Below are 23077 nucleotides of genomic sequence, written 5' to 3'. Positions count from 1 at the left end.
TCCGCTCCACATGTTCCAATGCTTGGACTTCAGTAAAATGTGTATGAGACCTAAAAAAAAAACAATACTTGAGCTTTTGAATTCAGATAACCCATGGCACACATATTCTGGTGGCATTTGAAAACTCCTGGTGTTAGGGTTTAGAATCTCGGCCTGTGCCCAGACAGAACACGCCAAGCCACCATGGTTCCATGTGGAGAGGTTTAAGGAGAGAAGAGTAGGGGAGAGGAAAGACCGGCCATGGGCACATGGAGGGGGAGATTGGGAAGTGGGGGGCAAGAGTAGCAAAGAACAAAGAGCAAGAGAGGGTAAGAGGGGAGGAAGAGAGGGGTAAGAGAAAAAGAGGGGGCAAGCAGCCCCTTATATGGTCAGGCACAGCTGGCTGTTGCTAGGCGACTGTGGGGCGGAGCATACCTGGCTGCTGCCAGGTAGCTGTGGGGGTGGAGCTTAGACGGAATACCAACACCTGGCTAATAAAAATCTTCTATCTAATAGATGGTTATATTTCAAAACAGCAAAGTATTGCCTGGACGTACTACCTAAGCCCAAGATCAGAGTGGAAATAATAACATTAGAATCACTGAATATGAGTCAGGGGGCATTGAAAACAGAGCTGACAACACTCCGCATTGGGGAGAGTTCAGAATTCTTACCTACGAAGGCAAAGAGCCGGTCACTCGGCTCCAAGGCGTGGGCGAAATGGAAACACAACCTAGGAATCTACAAACCGCTCCAGACACCCACGGTGCTTGTTTCTTTAAAAAAAAGTTTGGTGCGGCTAATAGTATCTGACGCCATGATCGCCATGACCGCCCCACACTTGCCTAGCAACCTTGAGAGTCTCAGTGGTGCTCCTCCCTGCTAGCAGGTCGCTGGCAGCCTTCTCCTTGGTTGAGGAAACAGTGACCAGCGAAGGCTAAGTCGTCCCATTTTATCCCAAGAGGAAGAGACCTGCAGTTAACGTCACATTTGAGAACATCCGAAACAAAGGCCGTTTTGAAGCTGCCTCTCCTGGCATCTTTAGGTTTTCTCTTATAAAGCAGTATGACTCTAGTTTGCCTTGCCCATCAACTAAGTGCTAATTGCACCCCTTGGGTAAGCCTTGGCTCCTGTGTTAAACACACCTAGAGTTGTTTTCCTATTACCATGAAAACTATTTGCCAAGAAAGGCTACCTGCGGAAGCACTAAGGGACGCTGTAATAAACTTTTCCTCATTTAAAGGGCTAGGAAGTACAGAACCCTGGAGAAGGCTTCCCGCCCAGAAAGAGATGCTGGAGAGTCCCCATTGTGTGGGTTTGTTAAGTGAGGGGATGAAGTTAATATTACGCAAAGAAAACAGCATTGCTGCTGTGTATGTGGTAGTGGTGGGGGCTGTGTATGTGCGGGTGAAGGTGGGCTCTATCTTTTGATCAGAATTTCTCTACCTCGGATGACCGGTTCTTCTTTGACATGTGTTACTCTGCTGAGGTAAGATATTCAGAGTAACTCCTCAGGAGTATGGAAAAGAAACTGTTCACCAGTTATGTAGGGCTGAACTAAAGTTTAATCTCGAGCAACTCTGCAAATTTCCCTAGGGGCCCTTTGGTGTGTGTCTGTGGTGGCCCCCGAGGCTTACTCCATGTTGGGTTCATCAGACGTCCTTGCAGGCTTCTAGGCAGATGTCGTTCCTCCTGCTGAACCTCACCGTGGGTTAGTGTGATCCTTTTGCAGTGTCTGCACTGTTCCTGGGCTCCCAGAGAGGTTCCCAGTCTGTCCAGGCTGCTCTTAGACATCTTGAGTGTTTCTTCTGTGCTGTGACCTGCTGGGCTTGGGTCCCCATACCCCGGTTAGGGGTGGCAGGGGAGGGAATGTAGAAAAGACAGATACAGAGGCACACATACAATGCACAGTGAGACTGGGATCAGGTGGGGTTCTGCTGCTACTCCTGTCGGCCCAGAATCTCAGCGTGTTTATTACAGCACAGGGGAAGGGGTTAATTAGTCCCAGGAGGAGGCCTCTGTAGGCTGACAGTCTCAGGCTGTAAACATCCAGGAGGAGAAAGATACAGTTGCTAGTCTCGGCTCCCAGTGATCAGGGAAGTTCACAAACACTCATACTGGACTCTCAAGGAGAGCTTTGCTACCTTTCTTCAGCCTGGCCCATATTGTTACAAACAGTTTCTGCCAATTTCCCATAGGTCAGAGACCTCGGAGTCTTCCACATGGACCCGCCCACTTCGCTTCCTCTACTCCTTACACGGGAAGAAGTTCCTGGGAAACGGTACACAGGACCCAGCTCACAGACTTCTTACAGCCTAGGCTCACAGCGCAGTACCATGCCTCAGTTTCTTCCCGGTGTACCTGGGCTCTGACAATGAAACGACACAAGTGTTTCCGGATGCTGCCATGCTTCTTAGGACTATCTTGAGTTCCCTGTGGCCTCTACAGCACTTCCTCAAGCCCCCTCCCCGCCTGTCTGTAAATCACCTCTCTCACACCCTGGCCTATATCACACAAAACCACAAAGCATTTGAAATCCAAAAGCCTTTTGATTGAATTGCTCAATCCCAAGGGCACACATGCTGCTCACCAAATGTGGTAGAAATAGCCAGAAGGGTTTTCTAGAAAATGACGACGTGGATCTGAAGTAGGGAACTCACAGTAAAAACCCAAGAATATTACCTCATCACAATTTTCTTCCAAAAAATAATACCCCCATTTCCCTTCTACAGAGGTGCATTTATTGAAGCAAAAATCAGCACCCTGCAGTCTCGGCGCATCCTGCAAGCAGAAGGAAGCACTTTCTACGGCTCAGTAGGTAAATGTCTGGCCTTCTATTCAGTCCATTTATAGAAAGTTCCCTTTTCTCCAAGTAGATCACCAACCCCCTCTTGGTTCAAATTTCTGCCTGAGTCATATTCTCAGGAGTGCAAAGAATTTTTTACGAGGTAGGATCCCATTTCCCTCATGTCTCTAATTTCCATCAGATGGTATTCCACGAAAGCAGCGCTCCTTGTCCTCCGAGTCTCAGAGCATTTCAAGAGCTTCGAATGCAGCTCTGTGTCTCAACATCTTTCCATACCCGGCTCTGGCAAACACAAACCATGCTTCTGTCTTAGGACAACTGTCTTGAGGTCCCCACTGCCTGCCTGTGCAGTGCCCCGCCCCCAAGCCCAGCTGCTGATAATTAATTATTCCTTCTGAGGTAGGACAAGTGTTACCCAACATTCGATACCAGGTGGAGAACAGGCTAAGGCCATTTCTCACAATTCCATAGAACTGCAGGTGTCTCCGAGTTAACATAGTTGAACTTGTTAATTTCCTACTTTAATATGGTGCAAAAACAATGTGCATTCGGCTTAAACTGCACTTTTAACTTTGAATTTTGACCTTTCTTGCAGTCAGTGGCATACTATACAATACTCTCTCAAGATACCAGGCTATGGCCGCCTACCACAGCTCCCAGACAGATTCCTGATCATGATATCCCATGGTGTACTATATCGCCAGTTATTTTTGGCTACAAGCATTCAATAATAACACAAAACATTATGCCAAAATGGGTTTTGTATTAGATGACTCTGGCAAATTATAGATTGCAGCAAGAGCTCTGGGGTTGTTTAATATAGGTGAAGCCAAGCTGGACTCAGAGTCATCTTTGCAGCTTGGCTTGTCTGAGAAGGACTCTCAGCTTTTATTGTTTACTATGGGAGGGAGGAGCCTAGTGAATGTAGTCAGTTTCAGGGATTTCCTGAAGCTATTCTGTGTTGTCTACCTTACTGCTTAAGGAGGAGGAAACTGCTACACTACATCAAGCAGAGCAGTTCTCCCTACTTGTACTTTGGGCAAGACAAGAGATCAAGCTTGGGCCCTCTTGTCCTTTTCCTTTTCTGTCTTATCTAAGGGAAAGTACTTAAACTGTGACAATAATAAAAATTAAGAGGTGGTTTATCAGAAATGATTATACCACTGAGTATGTGTAATACAGTTCCATATTTATTCCTGGCAGCGAGTATCTAAAACCCATAATATTATTCCCATTCTAGAGGTCAGATAACTAAACTTCAAAGAAATTAATTTGTCAAAAGAATTTTCACAAAAAGGGCATGTCAACCCTCAAACTCTGCTCTGCATAACTCATAAGCCCTAGTTCCTTACACTGTTATTAACTGCAACAAATGGTGTTTTATAAATACACATAACTTAGTGTCTATTAATAGCTACATTGTTCCAGGTCAGTGGGCCTCAGCAAGGCCCAGAGCTCTTTCTCCGTTCTTGCTAGAGTCTGGGGTTCACAGGATCACTTCCCTCTCTTGGTAAGTGGCACACAGAATTGAGGCTTTGGAGAATATAAGATATAGAGTGCCCCATTTCCACCCAAGTTCAGAATCAAGCCAGGACATAGATACAGAAATCCACTAAGATGGGAATGTTGGCTTCTACTGCTGGTGGAATGGCGTTAGTGGCTTGGCTGTAGTGTGTGATCAAATGGGCTGTTCTCATACTCCGTCCCACCTCCTGTGCCCCACTCCTGACACTAGATGTTGATGCTACAGCCTGAGAGACGTTTGGAACTATAGGCTATAAGCCGATGAAATCACACAGGGCCTCTGATTCAAAAGGAAGAAGAAATAACTCTAGTTTTGGGGGGCATGTTAGGATATGACCACACAATAAAGTCAAAACTGGGTGACATCATAGGTAGAGTATGCATTCCCTATACCTACCTAACATCACAGCTTAGCTTCACCTATGTTAAACCAGCCTAGAGCGTTTGGAAGATAGGCACAGAGAGGTGGGATCAGGTGGTCTTCAGCTCTTGGCTGGAAAAACTGTAGTACCCCAGAAACTCAGTCTATTTATTATATAGAATTGAACAAGGAGGTAAGGTTTGTAGAATAAGGCTGAATCAAGGAAACAGTTTTAGCCAATTCTGGTAGGAGACATCCCTTTAGGGAAGCAGTCTTTAGACCATAAATATCCAGGAGCAGAAAGCTGTGGTAGGCATTTTCTTTATATACTATTGAACTTGATCCTCTGAAAAAGGTTTTCTATCTTTCTGAGTCTGAGGCAATGAAGTCCTTGATGTGGCCATACCTGTATTAATAACTCACATTAAGGGAAGCCACACACTCAGGACTTCCTCTGCTCCTCTCATGTGACTATATCAATCCAAAATACATTTAATACAACTTCCAAAGTCTCCATAGTCCTTCAAGACTGTGGAGAATCTGTTTAAGATTCTGAAGTCTTGTCTGAGACTCAAGGCAATCTCTTAACTGTAACCCCCTGTAAAATCAAAGAACAAATTCTATATTTTTAATTTATAATGGTTCAGAATATTCATTACCATCCCCAAAGAGAAGAGTGGGGGCATGGAAGGAAATAATGGACCAAAATCTAGTAGGGCAAACTGAATCCTGTGCTCCATACACAGGGGAAAGGGCTTAGATGACTCTGCCCTGCCAGCTTTTCTGCCTACAACATGCACTCATCTCTGGAGTTTGTTCTATTCCACATATAGAGCTCTCCTTGGCAGATACCTCTTGGCTCCGGCTTCTGCAATATTCTGAGGTCTTTACCAAAATGTAAGCTTGACTTTTCTAGCTTCATACAATGGGCCTTCAGGGACACCAGCCCTTTCAGGGCCTTTATGCAGGACTCACCTGATTCATGTGGCCTGGCCTCAGTGGTTCTTTGAAACTATGGAGGAAGAATCCAGGCTTCCTCACTCCTGTATCCTTTCGGCTCTAAAGCCAGCCCTACGTGGATGACACTGCTTAGTTTGGCCATCAGCTAAGGATGGCCCTTGCCCTCCTGAACCACATTAGCAGAAGCCTGTGAGTGGTTGTATGTTCTTCTTCACAAGTTAGATGCTTAGGGGAGTAGGATGTTGTGCTGGAGACACACATCCTTCCCTTTATTCCTGTACCAAGCAAGAGATTCCTTATCTCTCAGCACTAACCTTCACTGTCACATTAAATTTCTGGTCCTTTTTTTCCCCTCTTCAGACTGTACACATTGTATTTCTTTCTGCCCCATGTGCTTTTTCTCATTATAAATCTGCATAAGGGTCATTAGTAATAACCATGATACTAACTCATGATTCAATATTATGCTGCCTTGCCTCTACCAAGGAATTAGTGTGCTGCTTTTTAAATTTAGTCTATGGCAACTTCAAAAAAAAATTAAAAAATATTATTTTGTTTTTATTTTATGTGCATTCATGTTTTGCCTGGACATGTGTCTGTGTGAGGGTGTTGGATCCCCTAGAATTGGTGTTACAGACAATTGTGAGTTGCTATGTGGTGCTGGGAATTGAACCTGGTTCCTCTGGAAGAGCAACGGGTATTCTTAAGTGCTGAGCCATCTCTCCAACCCCATCCCTGGTAAGTTCTTAGGACAAGGGCAGAAGGTAGCCAGATTCTTTGCCAAAATAAAGAGGAATGGTGTCTAGCACAGTTGTTAATACTGTTCCCCTCAGGAACCGTTAGAGCTCGGTCACCACAGCCTTCATTGCTCCCAGCATTACTGTCTTTTAAGCCCCTAATAGGACAGCCCTTTATGTTTTGATTACAGCACTGTTTAGTTCAAAGCCCCAAACTCTTCTACATTCCTCCAAAAACCAGCGGGATCTGGTTCACAGCAGCAGCCCACTCTCTGGTACCAACGTCTGCATTAGTTACTACAGTTGCTGTGATTAGATACCTTGATAAAGACCATTTCAGGAAGAGAAGGGTTATCTTGGCTTATCAAAGATATGATGTCCACTGTGGTGGGTTGGAGGTACAGAAACAAGTGACAAACGAGGCAGGAAGACCAGGAGGTCATGATCTCACGCTCTGAACTGAAAGCAAGAAGTTCAGGGAATGACCGGGAAGTTGAGGGAGTCTTTAAACTCTCAAAGCCCACCTTGAGTGACACACCTCCTCCAGTAAGACTGTACCTCCTAAGCCCTCACAGTAGCACCAGCTGGGACCAGGGGTACAGGCATCTGACCCACGAGGGGACATTGGTATTCAAATAATCCACAAGCCGCCAGTCCAGTACTTGACATTGTTGATGGGAACATTGTAAAACTTCATAACACTCAGCACCTTATGTTAGGCAGGTAACAGGGTCTGTAGTTCTCACAGGAGCAGGTCTCAACTGGAGGGTTTCTTTTTTTTTCCCTAGTTGTTTAATTAGCTTCTTTTTCAGATATGTAGAGAATCCACTAGAAGTATAAATTTTTGTAACATTTTACTTTTACAAGAGTTACCTTTACTAACTGATTTCATTCTCTGATCTACATGTTGATGTGGACAAGGCTGATACAAAATTTAGTGAAGAAAGGGAAGTAAGTAGTGGCCAAACAAAGAACACCCCACTTCCCATATTACACAGCTCCTCAAGCTTCAATTCCAGAGGATGATTAGAAAAAAAAATTAGAAATATAGTTATGCCGTATTAAACCATTTTCTTTTTGGTTGCAATCTGTGGGGTGATGTCCCAGGTGAGGCGGGTACAAGATAGAAGGAGGCCTGTTGTTGGATGAGAAGGAAGGATGGGCGGGAGAAAAGTTTGAAGGAAGAGGAGGAGACTGGAATGAGAGAGAAGCCGTGGCAGGACAATATGGCAGGTGACATTAGATTCCATGCTGTACCTTTACAGGTTGTCACGAGTGTTCTTAAGGGATGGATGTGTATTGGGCTTTGTATGTTTAGATGGGCAATTATATCTTATCAATTGAGCCAAAGGTTATTGTGTTGTGTGTTCTTTCATGTAGCGACTTAAGTGTAAGAAAGTGTGCGGCGGCTGGTCTGGGTCGCCAAAGAGTTGGGATGTGTGTTTCTGGCATGGAAACCCGCCTTGGGAACTAGAGAGGTAGAGAGATTGCTGCCAGGCTCAGAGGGAGGCCTTCAGCAGTGTGATATGGGATGGATCAGAGCGGGTGAGACGCTTTGCTGACTGAGACTTAAGATATCCAGCAGATACCTTGGGGTACTGTGGTGCCGGACCTAAAGTGGGTAAAAAGACAGCATTTTATTTTTTATATTTTTACAACAACAGAAATCCAAGTGATTTTTTTTCTTAATTGTTTATCATTATTGGGCTGGAAAGATGTTCGATGGTTAATATCAATAGTGCTTACTGTTCTCGCAGAGAATCTGGGTTCAGCTCCTAGCACCCACATGGGGGGGGGCTCACAAATGGCTGTAACTCCAGTTTTGGGAGGTCTGACATACTCCCCTGCCTCGTGTACACATGTGGTACACACTGAGGCATACACAGACACATAAATGATTAAATGTAAAACATATTTTATTACATCTTTATTACATTTACTTTATTTCTGTTCATGCCTCTGTGTGTGTGTGTGTGTGTGTGTGTGTGTGTGTGTGTGTGATGTAGGCGCACATACTTGTGTAGAGAGCAGAGGAGAACTTGTGAGAGTCAGGTGTCTCCTACCGTGGGTTCTGGAATTGAACTCAGAATGGTGGCAACTGCCTACCCCCAGACCCCTCTTTCAGGCTGTTCTGTGCAGGGACACACTGCCTGGCATCAGTGGATGTGAGTCCCACACTTAGGAGCTCAGCCACCCTCTCATCGGTCTGTGAAGAACCCACTGGGACTCTGCCCAGTTGTTTTGAATGATTTGTCATTTCATCCAGGCTCTGCCACAGTCCCCTCAGGCTCATACTCCCTGCTCCTCCCTGGTGTTGTGCTTGGCCACCAATCAGGAGCCGCCTGGGCCCTCATAGGTGTTCCTCAAGGATTAGTCAAATGAATGAACATGTAGCCTCCAACTCAGCTCTTCCGAAGAGCTGGCCTGCATACACCTGAGAGGTACTTGGCCAGTGAGAATGGACTTGTCCATTTTGAAAACCACATCTATGTGATTTTTCTGGTTCTGCAGGCTCAGGTATTATCAAAGATCATCTTAAGCTGTGGGCGGATGTAAAGTACCTGCAAGGAGAAGCCTAGTAAACTTTTCCCTCCCTCCAGACCGGGCGTTTGAATTCAGGCAGTGTGAAATCAGAGCCAAGCTATGTGTGCACCTCTCCCAGCCCTGAACCTGGGCTCGCGGATGATAAGTCCACCCATTTATTTCAGACAGAACAGGATCCAGAGACTGCATATGCCCACCGCCTGCTGTCTACATGCATCTTTTTAAAGTTAGCTGTGTGTGTCTGTGTCTGTAGCTAGACAGGCAGAATATTTGAGGGATAGGTCTCTCTCTTCCTTATCTTTGCCCGGAATGCTACTTGATATGTAATACTAAAATTAACAATATTTTGTTGTCATTTGAGGAGGGGGTGCTGTTTTGATTTCTTTGAGATAGGGTCTCCCTGTGTAGACCAGGCTGGTCTTGAACTCACAGCTCGGTAAATGGTTTTTGATGGAGATTAATAAAGGCAAAAAGGTGAACTCCTTTCCTTCATCCACGAACACGACTGGTGTTTCTAGTACTCACCTTGCCTTTGAAGTCGTAGGTCTAAGTCTGTCATTCAAAGTGAGGCTTTTATAGGTGAGCATTTAAAGTCATATATTTAAAAGCCCTTTGTCTCTTGATAGATTTTGCTTTGCTAGTTTAGTATATGCTGGGTGTTTCGTATGCAAATACGAGTGAGACAGCTCTGACCTCATTAGAGTCGTTATATTAAGTATCGTAACAGCAGCCATCATTATGGGCAAGTTGCTTTACTCAGAATTCAGCTATCACTGAGATCTTGGCTGCTCTGAGAAATTACTGTGACTTATTATATATCTGGGCTAATTTCAGCATAAGGAGAATAAAGTACTATAACCCGTTCTGATAGTAAAATTGTTTTCCAGAACCAGAGCAGATTCTTAGAAATAGGGACCGTTGAAACTTTTGCCAACAAGCACATTTAGGTAAACAAGGGTGGGGGTGGGGGGGACAGGAGATGAAATGTCTCCTTTGTCGGCTAAGGAACGTGTTTGTTTCTAAGGAACAAATGCCAGGTTGGTAGGTCAGTGACAACAAAATTAGTTCTTTTCATCTCGTAAAATATAATGCTGGGAGAAGTTTGTGCTTGACGGTAACTTTCTCAGACGCCGGGGGAAGAATGCTGATCACATTGTCCTGCGGACTCAATTGTATTCTCAGCAGGGATACCTAATTGCCTTAATGATGGAACGGAGGAGAAAAACATCAAAACATCGCAGCCAGAACACCTGGGAGAGAGTTTTCACTGACAAGCTTCGTTCTCGCTAACCCAGGGCCGAGTTATGCCCTCCACCAGGGTTGAGGTCTAATACAGTAAATCCCGGGAAGTCTCAGGGAGATGTCATTCTCTGCTGGATCCTGCAGAGGCTGCCCAGTGTGTCAGCTCGGCTGTCGGAACCACCTTTCCCAGAATTCCATTCCACCTTTCCCAGAATTCCATTCCATGTATGGCTCTGGGTTAGAGCTGGCCACATCAGACGTTTGCTTGCAGTTTGGAAGTCAGCAGGGAGGAGGCTGGCATGACTGTGGAGCCCTGTGTCCTTCTCCACATCATCTTCTATCTACCGCTTCCTCTGCTGGCTGTGGCCTCAGGTGACCCATGGCTACCCCAGCCCCAGCCAGCTCTTTTTGCTGGAAGGCACCTGCTCTTTCTTTAGGCCACCGGTCCTATGGAGGGTAGCATAGTGAGAGGCAGCCATGGAAACCCTTGGGTTCTTTGAGTTCTAGTCCAGCCATATGGGTCTGGTCTCTCTGCCCTCTGCCTCATACACGGCGTTTCTTCACACTAGTCTTTCTGAGCTATAGTAACTTCAGGCCCGTTGCAGATGCCGGGGCAATGTTCTTTGTACTGACTTCCATAGTGAAGTCTGCCCTAAGCCCCATGTCACTCAGAGTGGCTCTGTATCTGTGTTGGTCCCTAAGTCCTGACTGATGTACAGTAAACATGAATCTGTTGGTACATCCACCAACTTCCCTTTTGCCTGTTGCTATGATTGTCCTCTGAGTCAAGCAACTACCAGCTTGGGGCATTCATAAATACTCTTTTGCAAAAGATCATCCCAACCAGGCTTATTGATGGTTTAAATAAGAACCCACACACACAGGCACACACACAGACACACACGCACATACACACAAACACTCACATACAGAGAGAAACACACATATACTATCACACACAGTTACACAGAGACATACATGTACACAAAGAGACACATTCACAGACATATACACAGATACACGCAAAGACGTGTACTGATAGAGACACACACACACAAACACACAGACACGTGTACACACAGACACATAGATGCATAGACATACACACAGACACATACAAGCACATATGTAGACACATGTATTCACAGACACGTGTATATGCAGACATACGTGCTATCTCCTGTGTGCCCTAGCTCTATGGGGAGCTGCCTTTGCTCTTGTCCCTTTCTCTTGCTCCGTCCCCCAGGTCCCCCTTTGGCTTAAATATTCACACCTAAATGGGAACAATTTGAGATTTGCTCCATTGCTTTAAAGTGGTAACTTGAGTAGATCGCAGCTGTGAGCCTTGTCAGCAGACTGAAATGAGCATGCTCAGATCTCCTGAAGACTCATGGGAAATGCTCCCAGTATGGAAAGGGGACCTGCCCAGCCTGCTGTTCTGGAAGAAAAGCAGGGGTTTCTGGTGAGCACACACTTGGTAACAGATGCATCAGTCCAGAGCTGTGTAAATATTGCACTTGGCAGTGAGTTTTAATTTATGATCTGTCTCCCTTGAGGCTGGGTTTCTTGATTTATAGAGATTTTTGCCTCACTCACATACTACTTAAACAAGTCTGCAGGCCTGGGGCTTCGCTGTTTCAACCCAAAATACACTCCCTTAGCAATATTTATAATTTTCTCAGTGGGGTAGTTATTGGAAAACAAACCTTTGATCTCTATGATAGAGAATCATAAAAGTCCAACGTCTTCTTGTTCTTTTTTTTTTTTTACTTTATTACTTTCCTTAAAAATGCTTTTAACCTTTGTTTTTTTGTTTTATGCAAATAGGTGTTATATATATGTCTCTCTGTGTGTGTGTATATATATATATATGTCTATATACCTTGGGAGTTGAGTTTTAGAGTCGTGAACTGCTATGTTGGTGCTGGGAATTGAACCCAGGTCCTCTGGAAGAGCATCTTTCCAGCCCGTCTACTTTATTCTGTAACTAAAAGCTCTCAGACTCCCTTTGCCTGGAAGAGTTTTCACCCTTGCCTGCTTGACATGTGGCCTAAGAAATTCTACTCAACCAATCAACTTCTCTGACTCCCCACTTAGAATGGCGCTGAACCACATTTCGGTGGCCACTCTGACCTGGGCCCTCTTGACTGATGGTCCTCATGTGCACAGGGACTTTCACATAAGCTCTCACCCCATCTGAATGTGCCCACGCTGTCTCCAGTTCCAGCCTGTTGATTCCTGCCCTGGTCAGGGATTATAGCTTAGCCTACCATGGTGACTTCAAGGTGATGCTCTTAATTATGGCCAAACAACAGACCCAGACCTCATCTATAATTCTTTCCAGATTTACGAGAGCAAGGCTGGATATCAATGGAAACTTTACTGGTGTTCAAGAAAACATAAGAAACCTAAGGAATATATTGTTGTATGTTAAATATGGAGACTCTGAAAATACTCATTTAGTCCACCATCTTAGGCCTGTCTTAAAAATATTTTTTTGATTTAGTGGATGTGTATGGATAATTTGTTTGCATACACTTTAATGTGCCAGAACGGGGCATCAAATCCCTTGGAACTGGAGTTACAGATGGTTGTGAGGTACTGTGTGGGTGCTGGGAACTGAACCCAGGTCCCCTTAAGAGCAGCCGGTGCCCGAAACCACAGAGCCACCCCTCCATCCTGACTTATCTAATGATTCCCTCACCACCCCCCAACTTAGTCAACCTCGCCCGAGTTGCCACCTGCTGCCCTGCTCGGGGGCGCCAACCTCTCAAACCGCCAGCTGGGGCTGGCTGACTCTGTTGAGATCTCGGTTGAAAATGCTAAACCCTCAGAGGAGCTTCTGCTGTGTCTCCTGTCTGAAGCCTCACTCCCACTTCTGGAACGTCCCTCCCTGAGTGACTCAAAGCAGGTGCAGCCTCTTTCATGAGGAGACAGCTCTTGTCCTAACCACAGGACTTCTGTCTTAAAGTGAGCCAAGGGGAACACAGCAGCCCTGCTCTATGCTGAGGCTAAACAGACCCAAGAGGGCCATTTCCTCATAGCCTCCTTTTCCAAATCACAGAAAGGAACCCTTATTCCTTTGATATTTTCAAACTCTGGGTTGGGTGGTTTCAACTAATATCAGACAGGTTTTTCTTCTTTTTAAATGTTGTTTCCTTCTAAATCTAGGATCTAGTCTGGCCTCTTCTGCTGTGTGTGTGTGTGTGTGTGTGTGTGTGTGTGTGTGTGTGTGTGTGTGTGTGTGTGTGTGTGTTGTTGTTGTTGTTGTTGTTGTTGAGTGAACACCATGCTATCATTCCTCCTGTGGCTTAGCCCCTAATGTCTCGGGAGCGATATTTTCATTAGAAGCCCACATTATAATAAAATACACAGACTCTTTAGATTGCGCATCAAACCCACACTTAAAATGAAACCCATTTCCATGAGAAATTATTTGAAAACTATAAATTAGCTTTAAACATTTGAAATCTTGGAGCCTGGGGAGGAAGCTGAATGACAAAGCCCTGGGTTCGATCCTGGAGAAATCAAAACACAGCCTTTTACTTTGCACACCCATAGCTTTACATGTGTTCCTGTCATTTGCATAAGTTATTTGACGCCCATTAATGTCTGTTGGCACTGTCTAGGTTATGCCACACATAACAACAAACGCTCTAAAAGTTGGAAGTGCTTAAACGACAAAGATTTACTTCTGTCATATTCTAAGTAAGCTTGGCACGAAAGCTGCGCTCACCATGACCATCCTGGGATAGTTACAGTCTCAAACCTTGCCAGTCTTTATTCAGCAGGGACAGAACATCCAGGAGGTCCTTAAACTGGGGGTTCATTGCTTCTAATTCTAAGACCCATCCATCTGTCATTCAGTCCAGAGGAGCCAGGAAGTTCCTTCTTTTTCACAGTATCTGTACCATGATCTTTTCTGAGATTTAAAGTTGCTGCATATGCAGTGACCAACTTCGATATCTTGGTGCTTACTTACCAAGGGAAGTGTCTTCCTTAGGGTCCGTTCTGCTGTGAAGAGACACCATGACTGCAGCAACTCTTATAAAGGAAAACATTTAACTGGGGCTGGGTTAGTCCATTGTCAGCGTGGCAGGAAGCATGGTGGCAGGAAGCAGAGTGGCAGGAAGCATGGTGGCAGGAAGCAGAGTGGCAGGAAGCATGGTGGCATGCAGGCAGGCATGGTGCTGAGAATTCTACACCTGGCTCTGCAGGCAGCAGGAAGAGAGAGCGACACTGGACCTGGTGTGAGCATCTGAAGCCTCAAAGCCCACCCCCAGTAACACACTTCTTCCATCAAGACCACACCTACTACAAAAGGCCACACGTGCTAATAGTGCCACTCCCTATGAGCCTGTGGGGGCCATTTTCATTCAAACCACCAGGGTAAGTAGTGGTCTTAATCATCCCCCAAGGTCCATACTACGTTTCACGTGTAAATGATCGCACTGACTTTACAAATATAGAGATTGAGGTACAGAGGGCAGAGCCTTCTTCTTCTGGGTGCGCAGCTGCTGAATGGCAGAGGCAGGGTCTCCGAATCATGGCGTCTGATTATATGAGTTGGCTCTCAAATGATCACACCCAGCATGGGTCCTATTTGATCTGGTAGGACTGAGTTTGTCACCTGCATGCCACCTCAGCCTAGGCTAGACCTGCTCTCCCAGCACTGTCCCTCCCTGCTTAGGGTAAAGGGTACAGCCTACCTGTGTCAAGTGTCAGAACCTGGCTGTTCTGAATTCCTCCTCCCTGAACTTCCTGCTTCAATGCAAGCTAGCTCACGAGGCTGACTTCCACAGCCCAGGTCCCCCTCAGTAGTCTACAGATCACTCATTCCTGCATTCTGCTTCCCACGGTGCAGATGGGATGGGCTTCTGCAGATCTGCACCGAGCAGTCTGATCATGTTACTCCCTCGTTAAAACACCGGGCACACTTCCTGTCCCCTAGGAAGGAAGGCCTGACATTTTATTGGTGTAGCATCTACTGGGACAGCCACGCCATCACCCCCTGCTTAACTACAGCTGTCAGTGGAAGTGTCACTTCTCTACACACACTTCCAGATTGGATTAGGCTCCCTCTTTTAATGTTTCCTCAAGGCAATATATATTTTTAAGCACCCATCAATCACACATACCGACTTGTTCAGTGTTTGTTTGCATCCTGAGAAAATGGACTTCACAAGGACGGGAAGAACACTGCTTCATTCCTCATCCATCTCCCGTGACCCCCTCAACACAGTGCTCTCTACAGACCAGGCACTCGCCGTGTACGTGAATGAGCACAAGGGACTAGGGACAGTTCTTTGCAATTTGCTTCACAGATGATCACAAGTGCTGAACTGCTGAAGCGTGGCCCTGGGTCTGGAGATGTCTCTGCTCTGTTATCCTGCCCGAGTTCAGATGCCGGGCTGCCATGGGCACAGGCTGCCATGGGCACAAGCTGCTGTGGGGAAGAGGTCTAACCGCTCTGCTGTTGGTTTTGCCAGCAAGTGGGGAGTGTTATCGAGGAACAGGGAATTCCTCCACAGCAATCTCTTTCCCCAAGGCAGTGGCTCTCACCCTTCCCAGTACCTCAGCCCTTTAATACAGTCCCATGCTGTGGTGACCTTCAACCATAACATTACTTTTGTTGCTGCTTCATAACTGCCATTACTGTTGTGAGTCGTAAGGTAAATATGTGATACGCAGGATACCTGATGTGCAACCCCTGTGAAAGGGTCAGTCCTTCTCCAATGGGGTCCTCACCCTCAGATTGAGAGCCACTGCCCTTGGGAGGTCTGTCCAAGACCCCTTCTTCCCTCTCTTTCTCCTCCCTCCCTTCCTTCCATGTACTTTTTCTTTTTCCCATGACCACATTGACTTGAACTTGTGACCCTCCTGCCTTTGCCCCTCAAATGCTGCCTTTCTAACACCATCTTTTGCTAAGGCCTCAGGATAGTAGTTCTGCTGTGCCTTCCCTCTGCCAGAAATGGCTCTCCCCACCCTTTCCTGACAAAGCATGTCCTCTCTCCAGCATGCCAGCTCAGCAAGTCCTCCCATTCGCACATACTTCTTACCATGTTGAGTGGAATGTTCACTTTGCATTGGCCTGGGCTTGATGGCCCCTGCCTCTGTGGCCATTGTCCGGTTGATGACAGAGGACCATTTACTGGAGGTAATTCTTCGTTTTGCAGGCTGCAGGCTTCCTGAGCAGAGGTGGAAAACCCAATAGCAATCAACCGCTACTTAGTGAATTAATTAATTCACACGGCCTGTCTAGGAAGGATGTGTTCTCATCTTGTTTCTTTACACCATTGTTGGTCTCAGTCAGGATTTTTTGACACCTCATGTTGACAGGCTACTAGGCAACCATTTTCAGGCTCTGTCTTATTGAATTTGATGTGTAGGCTGTGGGGTAGCTGTTTGCTTTTCTGCACTGAGATAGGAGCTGTATTTCATAGTTGAAAAAGAACTTTAAAAGTACTGATTGGGAAAATAAAGTGAATAAAAAAAAAAGAAGCAATGAACTGGAATGGGTCTACATCTGTTTAATAAATGGAAATTTAATCCAGAGTAGAAAAGCATCTGCCTGCCCTCCTTCCAAGACAAACAGAATGGACAAAAGCCTTTAGTCCTGGATGGCTCCATTGGTGGTCTACATAAACAGTAAAAAGCAAAATAAACCGCCCCATGGAGGTGGGGAAGAATGGTTCTTAACTCATCTGTGGGAACAGTAGCATCTGGGGAGTTGTACAGTATTCCTTATGAAGACACACACGAAAATCCTCACAAAATACCAGTAAACGGAGTCTAGTAGCATCTACACTAATACAATATGACCAAGCAAGGTTTCTCCTAGGAGTACAAGGCTACTCTCGCTGCAGTCCTTATGTCAACTTATGTCAAGTGCAGAAAAGGAAAGCCACATATCTGGCCCAATGGAGACGGAAAGAGACGCAGTCAGGAAAGGAAACCTAATCATGAGCAAATTGGAAGGGCACGCCCTCAGCCAATAGTGACATCTGTCTGCCAAGAGTATTTGAGACGAAGTAGAAAGCTGAGTGACTAGGTGTCCTCCCTTTAAGATCAAGACTAAGGAAAGGTTCCTACCATCCCTCCACCCTTTCAGTGAAAAGCTCCTAGCGTGTGCACTAAAGCGAACAAACAAAAGCAACAAAATGCTTTAATGAGAACAAAGTAATCTACCTGAGCCTCAGATGACATGATTGTCTACAAAGCAGCTATATCAACAAGAAAAATATATTTTTTATATAATACTCTCCCACACTGTGCGTGCGCGCGCGCATACATATACACACACACACACACACACACACACACACACACACACACACACACAGAGCCTAGGAAAAGAACACAGTACTTCATGGCTTCATTCCCTGACCAGTTCCTCGATAACACTCCCCACTTGCTGGCGAGACCAACAGCAGAGCATTTAGACCTCTTCCCCATGGCAGCCTGTGCCCATGGCAGCCTGTGCCCATGGCAGCCTATGCCCATGGCAGCCTGGCATCTGAACTCGGGCAGGATAACAGAGCAGAGACATCTCCAGACCCAGGGCCACGCTTCAGCAGTTCAGCACTTGTGATCATCTGTGAAGCAAATTGCAAAGAACTGTCCCTAGTCCCTTGTGCTCATTCACGTACACGGCGAGTGCCTGGTCTGTAGAGAGCACTGTGTTGAGGGGGTCACGGGAGATGGATGAGGAATGAAGCAGTGTTCTTCCCGTCCTTGTGAAGTCCATTTTCTCAGGATGCAAACAAACACTGAACAAGTCGGTATGTGTGATTGATGGGTGCTTAAAAATATATATTGCCTTGAGGAAACATTAAAAGAGGGAGCCTAATCCAATCTGGAAGTGTGTGTAGAGAAGTGACACTTCCACTGACAGCTGTAGTTAAGCAGGGGGTGATGGCGTGGCTGTCCCAGTAGATGCTACACCAATAAAATGTCAGGCCTTCCTTCCTAGGGGACAGGAAGTGTGCCCAGTGTTTTAACGAGGGAGTAACATGATCAGACTGCTTGGTACAGATCTGCAGAAGCCCATCCCATCTGCACCGTGGGAAGCAGAATGCAGAGGGAAGAGATCTGTAGACTACTGTGGGGCCTGGGCCACTAAGTGAGGGCAGAGGGAGGCTGTGTGTGCATATATATGTATATATGTACATATGTCTATAAGTATAGGGGCAAAAATAATTGTCCCTAGTAACATGTGGCATTCATGTACACACTGAATGCCCAGTCTGTACATATACATATGTATGTATATATGCATGTTCATGTCATGAAGTTTTCATCTGATAAAGAATCCATAAAAAGATTACATATAGGACTGAGAGATGACCCAGTGTATAGCAGAACTTTCTTTTCTTGCAGAGAACCTGAATTTAGTCCCCCAAACTATATCAGAGGGGTTCGAAACTCCCTGCAATTCCAGCTTCAGGGGACCCAATGCCCTCTTCTGACTTTCACCGCACCTGCACTCATATACACATAACCCTACACAAATACATATACTGTCTGTCTGTCTGTCTGTCTGTCTGTCTCTCTCTCTGTCTGTCTCTCTGTCTCTCTCTCTGTCTCTCTCTGTCTCTCTCTGTCTCTCTCTCTCTCTCACACACACACACTTAAAACAAACATTTTAAGGAGATATTTGCAAGTTCTTAAAAAACATCTTTATTAAAAAAAAATCAAGCCACTTTCAAACCAATCAAATTACCAGCATTGGATGGGCTGCGCAACAGGGAGGGGGCTCAGGAGGTTCCACCCCTGGCTGAAGAGCTGTTAACAGCTGCTGGCTGCTAGAAGGACAGTCAGATTTCTTCAAGGTTGTGGCCTATCCTAGGTTGCCCAGTGTTCCCGTGGTGTCCGTCCAGGTGCACGTGACTATCCACAGCGCTAATTAGACTTAGTGCACTGTAAAGGACAGCAGCAGCAACAAAGTCTACAGAACAAATCCACTGTGGGCAAAGATTGAAACAGAATATTTGTAGAAGACAAAAACGCATGGAGAATAAGCACAAGAAGATACGCTGAGCATCTTCCCCCGCAGAAAAGTGTAATGGTGTAGCAGCAGCCGGGAACCCTCCACACACTGCTGCAGTTGCTCAGAGAGAGGCGAGTCGACACTGATGCTAGGAGGGCCCATTGCTGGAATCGCAAAATACACAGCTAGCTAGGAAAACTGCTTGACCATTTCTTTTAACAGCATGCACACCTTGCTATATGATATGAAAATCTGTCATGAAGAATTTACCTGAGGGAAATGAAGACCCCGGAAGTTGTGCATGGATACCCTTAGCAGCTTTAGTCTGAAGTACCCAAAGCCAGAAAAGTAAATGTTGCTTGGGTGGACGGATACACAGTGGCATACACCTCCAATCACATGGGAAGACAGTTCAGCAGTGCAGAGAAATGAACTACAAATGCTCTCACATTGCTGAACTCAGAAAACTCCTGCCAAATGAAAGCCATCAGATTCCTAACGATTCACGCTGTAGGGATGCATTTATTTGTCCAGAAAGAGCAGAAATGGAAATCAGACCAGAGCCTGGGGAAAGAGTAGGCTATGACTACCCAGGGACACAAAGGATCCTTTCAAGATGTCGCAAACATTCTATACCTTGTTTGGGAGAGGTTCCACGCCGGCATGAGGTCCTCAGAATGCACTGAGTGATATCTTAAATGATGGGTTTTTGCTAATCATTCTTCAGTTCGAAGACTGACAACATTCTGCAGCCTACTGAAGAAAACTTGGAAACAAAGCTAACAAAGGATGGAAAGCAGCTTGGCATAGCTCTTTCACACTCTTCCGTCCTCTTCTCCAGCTTCCAGCCCTCCTGCAGCGGAGGTTGCCGCCGTGAGCAGGTGGATGCAGGATGCAGGAAATGAAAAAAGAAACAAAAAAACAAAAAAAAACCCAAACTACTTCCTGAACATTAGCTTGCGCTGAGGGTGATTTGCTTCATACAGAGAAAACTCTATTCTATTTGAGGACCGTAATTAAAGTGAAAGGAATGATCTATCCGATTTAAACGGTCTTTTAAGATGAACCTTGCTTGGTACTGGGCAAAGGGTATTTTTAGAACAGATGCTCATCTGAAACATAGAAATCCTGTATGATTCTACCACGTCCCACGTGTCTATCTCAAAAGCAATTGTCCTACCCTTCAGGTACAAGGGATACTTCTCGTAAGTGTTGCCAAAACCAAAGCAGGGCAACAGTAAAAACACCACCAATGACGGTAGCAGGGAGCGGCTGAACAACTGTGGGAAGCTATGAGGGACATTCGGGATGCTCTTTAGACCAGCGGTACAGCTCAGAAACACTTGTAAGCCAAAGACAACAGGTCAGAGGTAACCCTGGGTGCCCTGTCCCTCCTCTGACAGTCTCCATAGGTGGTCAGCACATGTCATGACCATTTTCTCAAGACCTAAAGACCTGTACCATCGACCCCAGCAACTCTCCATCTCCCATGATGGTCCACCATCCCCTGCACTTATGGTCGGACCTTTAACACGAGCATGTACACACACACACACACACACACACACACACACGTCCATTTAGTGTTGCTAATATGCACTTGTGTGGACATTGTTTAGGAAGCCATATTGCTGAGATGCAGTTTCTCTCTCACAGAGAAGACATTATCGTGCAGTAGATGTCCTGGTCCCGTGGTTGTAGTTCTTCTCCATCCTCTTTCATGACGTCCCCTGAGCCTCGGATGTAGGTTTTCATCATGTATGCATCAGTGGGAGACACGTACTCATCGTTCTCAGACGTTTCGGTCAGTTGTGGATTCCCTGAAGACCTAGTTCTCATCATATTTGAAGGTGTTATTTGAGTTTCCAAGGGAGAAGAATAAGAAATAGCCCTAGCCAGCTACAGTACCTGCAAACCACAACAACGACCAACCTGGCAAGTTACTCCCACTGATCCAATAGCTGCACTTACACTTTGGCAGCAACCGACAGCTAGCTTGTTGCGCCCAACCTCAACCAGCAAGGAAGACACGACCAGCGAAGATCTTCTTCAAGCAGTTTTACTCAGGAACCTTGATACAATCTTCTGACCCCGGGGAACCCCCGCACCACACTTAAATAGCTAGCGCTGGCCAATCCTAGCAAGCTACGTGGAGATAGCGAATAGGCTGTATCTATGAGGAAGCGACCAGGCCAAGCAGGAACAGCCAAATAAGGACTTGTTTTTCACAAAGAGCGGAAGGCAGAAACCGGCGCCATCCCTGGGGCTCGGGACCTCGGCAGCTCCCTACACTAGCTAGTTGGACGTAAAGCCAGCTTTCAATAGGAGAGAATCTATGCTTGTCACTGTAAAACTGGCCCATTACTCCCTGCTGGGAAGGTAATGCACTCTAGTTGAGAACCCACTAATGCCACCTTCCTAAACTGGTATAATTTTTTACCTGAATTTTAAATTCCCATCTCCAGGATCTCCATATCTTATCCTTTATTTTATATATATTCATTTAGTGTGTGTGTGTGTGTGTGTGTGTGTGTGTGTGTGTGTGTGTGTGTGTGTTGGTGTCACACTAAGGGAAGTAAATCGAAGCACTTTCCCTTGAAGTAGTCTTACCAGAAGTGAGCCCAGATTTCAATTCTCTCCTCCTTTCCTGTCTTCTGTCTTCTGTCTGTAATCGCTCTGTTTTATGAATCTGAATCTTTTCCTGCAAGAATGCAGTCTTGTTGATCTGTCTGTCCTTGTGTGCGTCCCTAACAAAGGGCTTTGCTCTCTCTGTTATTGAACAGCAGAGAAAGCGTTCCTGTGATGGAGGGGATGAGGGATATTTTACGGAGACCTTGACAGAATTTTATAAAGGATTGAAACTTTATTGACTACAACTGACCCCAAGGACCCAGATAGCAACCAAACATAAGCTATATCAACATCAAGCAGCAGCCCCATGCCGCTTTAGTATTGTGGTGAAATCTGTTTTCTAAAATGGCTTTCAACCATCTTTCTCTTTTAGGCATTCATTACCATAACACAAATGCATTACTCTAGGTCAGTGTCATGAAAGAGTTCATAACTTACGATCAGAGCCAAGCATTGGTTTAGATTGCAAAACCTATGGGAAATCCAGCACAATTCAAGTGTTGCACTGTTCCCTTAAAGGCACGTTAAACAAACAGGCTGAGCACACAGTGGGATAGCATCCTTAAGTCTTAAATGACCTCAAGGTGTAACGTTGACTAAAGGTTGAACAAAAATTCTGCTTGCTTTGAATGTAAGGGACATTTCCATAACAGTATCGTGCGTGTGTGTGTGTGTGTGTGTGTGTGTACATGTATAAAATTCAGAGGGCAACTTGGAGAAGTTTATTATCCCCTTACATCATGTAGGACCAAGTCATTAAACTCAGATCATCAGGTTTGGCAGCAAACACTTTACCCACTGAGACGTTTTGCTAACCCAGACATTTCTGTTCTTTGTCTTCATTCTTTTCCTCTTCTTCTTCCTCTTCTTCTTGATCATCTTCACCATCTTCTTCTTCATTATGTTCGTCATCTTCTCCTCCTTTTTTCTTCCTCTTGAAATAGATTTTTTTCTCACATAGTGTATTCTGATTAAAGTTTCCCTTCTCTCTACTCCTCCCAATTCCTTCCCCTCTCCCCTCACATCTGAATCCACTCTCTTTTTGTCTCTCATGCCAAAATAAACAGGCTTCTAAGGGATATTATAATAATAAAATAAAGTAACTTAAAACAAAAACTGACCATAAGAAGGAAAAGAGCTCAAGAGAAGGCACAGGAATCAGAGACCTACTCATTCCTACACTTAGGAGTCCATAAAAACTCTGAACTGGAAGCCATAAATACACACACACAGGTCCTGGCACAGATACATGTAGGCCCTGTGCGTGCTGCTTCAGTCTCTGTGAGCTCTTCTGTGCTTTGCTC

At 45.5% G+C, this 23077-nt stretch overlaps 1 long non-coding RNA gene across 2 annotated transcripts in view; it reads left to right on the top strand.

Moving 5' to 3' along the window:
* Positions 1–23077, top strand: part of LOC134479558 (uncharacterized) — a 170587-nt gene that overhangs the window by 8043 nt on the left and 139467 nt on the right. For both annotated transcript variants that reach the window (XR_010053052.1, XR_010053051.1), the window contains exon 2: positions 2712–2797. This is a non-coding gene — a long non-coding RNA (uncharacterized LOC134479558). The remainder of the gene's footprint in view (positions 1–2711; positions 2798–23077) is intronic.

This window comes from Rattus norvegicus, chromosome 7 (assembly GCF_036323735.1).
Source record: "Rattus norvegicus strain BN/NHsdMcwi chromosome 7, GRCr8, whole genome shotgun sequence".
Taxonomy (NCBI): Eukaryota; Metazoa; Chordata; class Mammalia; order Rodentia; family Muridae; genus Rattus; species Rattus norvegicus.
The sequence above is the reverse complement of the archived record's forward strand: the minus strand, read 5'-3'. Positions and strand labels throughout refer to the sequence as shown.